The sequence below is a fragment of the Arachis hypogaea genome, chromosome 12, assembly GCF_003086295.3.
Source record: "Arachis hypogaea cultivar Tifrunner chromosome 12, arahy.Tifrunner.gnm2.J5K5, whole genome shotgun sequence".
Classification (NCBI taxonomy): domain Eukaryota; kingdom Viridiplantae; phylum Streptophyta; class Magnoliopsida; order Fabales; family Fabaceae; genus Arachis; species Arachis hypogaea.
In genome coordinates, this window is record NC_092047.1 from 80,399,303 (window position 1) to 80,405,498 (window position 6,196).

Consider the following 6,196-nt stretch of genomic DNA (forward strand, 5'->3'; position numbering starts at 1 on the left):
TATGAGTTTGTGTGTTTTTCTGTGATTTCAGGTATTTTCTGGCTGAAATTGAGGGACTTGAGCAGAAATCAGATTCAGAGGTTGAAAAAGGACTGCTGATGCTGTTGGATTCTGACCTCCCTGCACTCAAAGTGGCTTTTCTGGAGCTACAGAACCCGAAATGGCGCGCTTTTAATTGCGTTGGAAAGTAGACATCCAGGGCTTTCCAGCAATATATAATAGTCCATACTTTGGCCAAGAATTGACGACGTAAACTGGCGTTCAACGCCAGCCTTCTGCCCAAATCTGGCGTCCAGCGCCAGAAAAGGATCCAAAACCAGAGTTGAACGCCCAAACTGGCACAAATACTGGCATTCAGCTCCACAAATGGCCTCTGCACGTGCTACACTTAAGCTCAGCCCAAACACACACCAAGTGGGCCCCGGAAGTGGATTTATACATCAAATACTTACTCATGTAAACCCTAGTAGCTAGTTTATTATAAATAGGACCTCTTACTATTGTATTAGGCATCTTTGGTCTCAGTTTTAATCCATTGTTCATCTTAGGAGACTATTGATCTCGTTTAGGGGGCTGGCCATCTCGGCCATGCCTGGACCTTCACTTATGTATTTTCATACGGTAGAGTTTCTACACTCCATAGATTAAGGTGTGGAGCTCTGCTGTTCCTCAAAGATTAATGCAAGTACTACTGTTTTCTATTCAATTCTTCTTATTTCGCTTCTAAGATATCCATTCGCACCCAAGAACGTGATGAAGGTGATGATTATGTGTGACGCTCATCATCCTTCCCCCTTATGAACGCGTGCCTGACAAACACTTCTGTTCTACATGAATTAAGCTAGAATGAGTATCTCTTAGATCTCCTAACCAGAATCTTCATGGCGTAAGCTAGAATGATGGCGGCATTCAAGAGAATCCGGAAAGTCTAAACCTTGTCTGTGGTATTCCGAGTAGGATTCAATGATTGAATGACTGTGACGAGCTCCGAACTCGCGATTGCAGGGCGTTAGTGACAGACGCAAAAGGATAGTAAATCCTATTCCAGCATGATCGAGAACCGACAGATGAATAGCCGTGCCGTGACAGGGTGCGTGAGCAGATCATTCACTGAGAGGATAAGATGAAGCCATTGACAAGGGTGATGCCTCCAGACGATTAGCCGTGCCGTGACAGGGCATTGGATCATTTTCCCGAAAGATGACCGAAAGTAGCCATTGACAGTGGTGATGTATCACATAAAGCCAGCCATGGAAAGGAGTAAGACTGATTGGATGAAGATAGCAGGAAAGCAGAGGTTCAGAGGAACGAAAAGCATCTCCATTCGCTTATCTGAAATTCCTGCCAATGAATCTACATAAGTATCTCTATCCCTTTTATTGTTTATTTTAATCTAATAAAGTATCATGTTTAAATCCGCCTGAGTGAGATTTGCAAGGTGACCATAGCTTGCTTCAAGCCAACAATCTCTGTGGGATCGACCCTTACTCACGTAAGGTTTATTACTTGGACGACCCAGTACACTTGCTGGTTAGTTGAACGGAGTTGTGTCCACACATAGTAAAGAGCCATAATAATGATTCCATACAATAACAAAGAGTACTACATTAATGTGATCACAATTTCGTCCACCAAGTTTTTGGCGCCGTTGCCGGGGATTGTTCGAGTTTGGACAACTGACGGTTCATCTTGTTGCTCAGATTAGGTAATTTTCTTTTTGTCTTGTTTTCAAAAAAATTTTTCAAAAATCTTTCAAAAATTCTTCCTTTGTTTTCGAAAAAAAAAAATTTTAAAAATAAAAATGTTTTCAAAAATATATTTTCCTTTCAGAATTTTTAAGAATGAATTCTAGTGTTTCATGGAGCATGTTGAAGCCTGGCTGGCTGTAAAGCCATGTCTCAATCCTTAAACCCAAGAGAAGAGCTTCTTTATCTTTCTTAGCCAATTGGCTATTGAATGTAAGGAATGTCAGGCGTGTCATGTCTGAGTTACATACTAAAGCTTGGCTGGCTATTAAGCCATGCCTGACCCTTTGATTGGAGCTTTAGAGCATAAGATTCCTGGAATTCATATTAAAAATTTTGGAATCCTTTTTTTTTTCTTTTTCAAAAGGATTTTTCGAAAAATATAAAATAAAAATCCAAAAAAATTAGAAAATCATAAAAATAAAAAATATTTCATGTTTCTTGTTTGAGTCTTGAGTCATATCATAAGTTTGGTGTCAATTGCATATGCATCTTGCATTTTTTCGAAAATATCATGCATTCATAGTGTTCTTCATGATCTTCAAGTTGTTCTTGGTAAGTCTTCTTGTTTGATCTTGATGATTTTTTGTTTTGTGTCTTTTCATATTTATCATATGCATTCTTGAATTCTTAGTGTGTAAGCATTAAAGAATTCTAAGTTTGGTGTCTTGCATGTTTTCTTTGCATTAAAAATTTTTCAAAATTGTGTCTATGATGTTCATCATGATCTTCATAGTGTTCTTGGTGTTCATCTTGACATTCATAGCATTCTTGCATGCATCACATGTTTTGATCTAAAAATTTCATGCATTGCATTTTTTTTTTTGTGTTTTTCTCTCTCATCATAAAAATTCAAAAATCAAAAAAAATATCTTTCCCTTTTTCTCTCATCAAATTCAAAAATTTGGATTGACTTTTTCAAAAATTTTTAAAATCAAATTGTTTCTTATGAGTCAAATCAAATTTTCAATTTGAAAATCTTATCTTTTTCAAAATCTTTTTCAAAAATCAAATCTTTTTCAAAATTATTAGTTATTTTCGAAAATTCCAAAAATATTTTTCAAAAATCTTTTTCTTAATTTTATACCAAATTTTCGAAAATAACATAATCAATTAATGTTTTGATTCAAAAATTTGAAGTTTGTTACTTGCTTGTTAAGAAAGATTCAAACTTTAAGTTCTAGAATCATATCTTGTGATTTCTTATGAATCAAGTCATTAATTGTGATTTTAAAAATCAAATCTTTTTCAAAACTAATTTTATCATATCTTTTCAAAAATATCTTCTTATCTTATCTTTTTCAAAAATATCTTTTCAAAATATCTTTTCTAACTTCCTAACTTCTTATCTTTTCAAAATTGGTTTTCAAAATTTGTTTCAACTAACTAACTAACTTTTTGTTTGTTTCTTAACTTTTTCAAAACCACCTAACTAACTCTCTCTCTCTCATTTTCAAAAATATCTCTCCCCTTTTTCAAAATTTCTTTTTTTAATTTATTAATTATTTTAATTTTTAAAAAAAAAAACTTAATTTTCGAAAATTACTAACAATTTTTCAAAAACCAATTTTCAAAAATCACTAACCCCTTTTCAAAAATAATTTTCGAAAATCCACCCCTTCTCTCTCATCCTATTCTATTTATTCATTCATTAACTAACATCTCTTCCTCACATCATCACCAAATTCGAACCCCCTCTTCTATCTGTGTTCGAATTTCTTCTTTTTTTCTTCTACTAACAATAAGGATCCTCTTTACTGTGACATAGAGGATTCCTCTTCTTTTCTTTTTCTCTCCTCTTTCTTATGAGCAGGGACAGAGAAAAAGGCATTCTTGTTGAAGCTGATCCAGAACCTGAAAGGACTCTGAAGAGAAAATTAAGAGAATCTAAATTACAACAATCCAGAGACAACTTGATTGAAAATTTTGAACAAGTAAAGGAGATGGCAGCCGAACCCAACAACAATGCAAGGAGAATGCTTGGTGACTTTACTGCACCTAATTCCAATTTACATGGAAGAAGCATCTCCATTCCTGCCATTGGAGCAAACAACTTTGAGCTGAAACCTCAATTAGTTTCTCTGATGCAGCAGAACTGCAAGTTTCATGGACTTCCATCTGAAGATCCTTTTCAGTTCTTAACTGAATTCTTGCAGATATGTGATACTGTTAAGACTAATGGAGTAGATCCTGAAGTCTACAGGCTCATGCTTTTCCCTTTTGCTGTAAGAGACAGAGCTAGATTATGGTTGGATTCTCAACCTAAAGACAGCATGAACTCTTGGGATAAGCTGGTCACGACTTTCTTAGCCAAGTACTTTCCTCCTCAAAAGCTGAGCAAGCTTAGAGCTGATGTTCAAACCTTCAGACAGAAAGAAGGTGAATCTCTCTATGAAGCTTGGGAAAGATACAAACAGTTGACCAAAAAGTGTCCTTCTGACATGCTTTCAGAATGGACCATCCTGGATATATTCTATGATGGTCTGTCTGAGCTATCAAAGATGTCACTGGACACTTCTGCAGGTGGATCCATTCACCTAAAGAAAACGCCTGCAGAAGCTCAAGAACTCATTGACATGGTTGCTAATAACCAGTTCATGTACACTTCTGAAAGGAATCCTGTGAATAATGGGACGCCTATGAAGAAGGGAGTTCTTGAAGTTGATACTCTGAATGCCATATTGGCTTAGAACAAAATATTGACTCAGCAAGTCAATATGATTTCTCAGAGTCTGCATGGAATGCAAGCTGCATCCAACAGTACTCAAGAGGCATCTTCTGAAGAAGAAGCCTATGATCCTAAGAACCCTGCAATAGCAGAGGTAAATTACTTAGGTGAACCTTATGGAAACACCTATAACTCAACATGGAGAAATCATCCAAATTTCTCATGGAAGGATCAAAAGCCCCAATAAGGCTTTAATAATGGTGGAAGAAACAGGTTTAGCAATAGCAAACCTTTTCCATCATCAACTCAGCAACAGACAGAGAACTCTGAACAAAATGCTTCTAATTTAGCAAATCTAGTCTCTGATCTATCTAAGGCCACTGTAAGTTTCATGAATGAAACAAGATCTTCCATTAGAAATCTGGAAGCACAAGTGGGCCAGCTGAGTAAAAGGATCACTGAAATCCCTCCTAGTACTCTCCCAAGCAATACAGAAGAGAACCCAAAAGGAGAGTGCAAGGCCATTGACATAAGCGCCATGGCCGAACCTCTGAGGAGAGGAGAGGATGTGAATCCCAAGGAGGAAGACCTCCAGGGACGTCCAGTAATCAATAAGGAGCTTCCCTCTGGGGAACCAAAGGACTCTAAGGCTCATCTAGAGACCATAGAGATTCCATTGAACCTCCTGATGCCCTTCATGAGCTCTGATGAGTATTCCTCTTCTGAAGAGAATGAGGATGTCACTGAAGAGCAAACTGCCAAGTTTCTTGGTGCAATCATGAAGCTGAATGCCAAATTGTTTGGCATTGATGCTTGGGAAGTTGAACCTCCCTTGTTCATCAATGAACTAAGTGATCTGGATCAACTGACATTGCCTCAGAAGAGACAGGATCCTGGAAAGTTCATAATACCCTGTACCATAGGCACCATGATCTTTAAGGCTCTGTGTGACCTTGGTTCAGGAATAAACCTCATGCCCCTCTCTGTAATAGAGAAACTGGGAATCTATGAGGTGCAAGCTGCTAAAATCTCATTAGAGATGGCGGACAGCTCAAGAAGACAGGCCTATGGACAAGTAGAAGACGTGTTAGTAAAGGTTGAGGGCCTTTACATCCCTGCTGATTTCATAGTCCTGGATACTGGAAAGGAAGAGGATGAATCCATCATCTTAGGAAGACCTTTCCTGGCCACAGCAAGAGTTGTGATTGATGTTGACAGAGGTGAAATAGTCCTTCAATGGAATGAGAACTCCCTTGTATTCAAAACTCAAGGATCTCCCTCTGCAACCATGGAGAGGAAGCTTGAAAAGCTTCTCTCAAAGCAGAGTCAACCAGAGCCCCAACAGTCAAACTCTAAGTTTGGTGTTGGGAGGCCACAACCAAACTCTAAGTTTGGTGTTGAACTCCCATATCCAAACTCTAAGTTTGGTGTTGGAGAGTTTCAACAAAGCTCTGCACATCTGTGAGGCTCCATGAGAGCCCACTGTCAAGCTATTGACATTAAAGAAGCGCTTGTTGGGAGGCAACCCAATGTTTATCTAATTCTTATTTTTATTGTTTTTCATGTTTTCTTAGGTTCATGATCATATGGAGTCACAAAATAAATATAAAAATTGAAAACGGAATCAAAAACAGCAGAAGAAAAATCACACCCTGGAGAAGCATCTGTCTGGCGTTCAAACACCAGAACAGAGCATAGTTCTGGCGCTGAACGCCCAGAATGGGAGCATCCTGGCGTTGAACGCCCAGAACAAGCATGGTTCTGGCGTTCAACGCCAGAAATG

The 6,196-nt window shown here is 37.9% G+C and overlaps 1 non-coding gene across 1 annotated transcript; it reads right to left on the reverse strand.

The window, feature by feature from the left end:
* Positions 1 to 4,084: 4,084 nt before the first annotated feature.
* LOC112731651 (small nucleolar RNA R71) lies at positions 4,085 to 4,192 on the reverse strand. Its single transcript, XR_003167420.1, has one exon. It is a non-coding gene; the product is annotated as a small nucleolar RNA R71 (small nucleolar RNA).
* Positions 4,193 to 6,196: the final 2,004 nt, after the last annotated feature.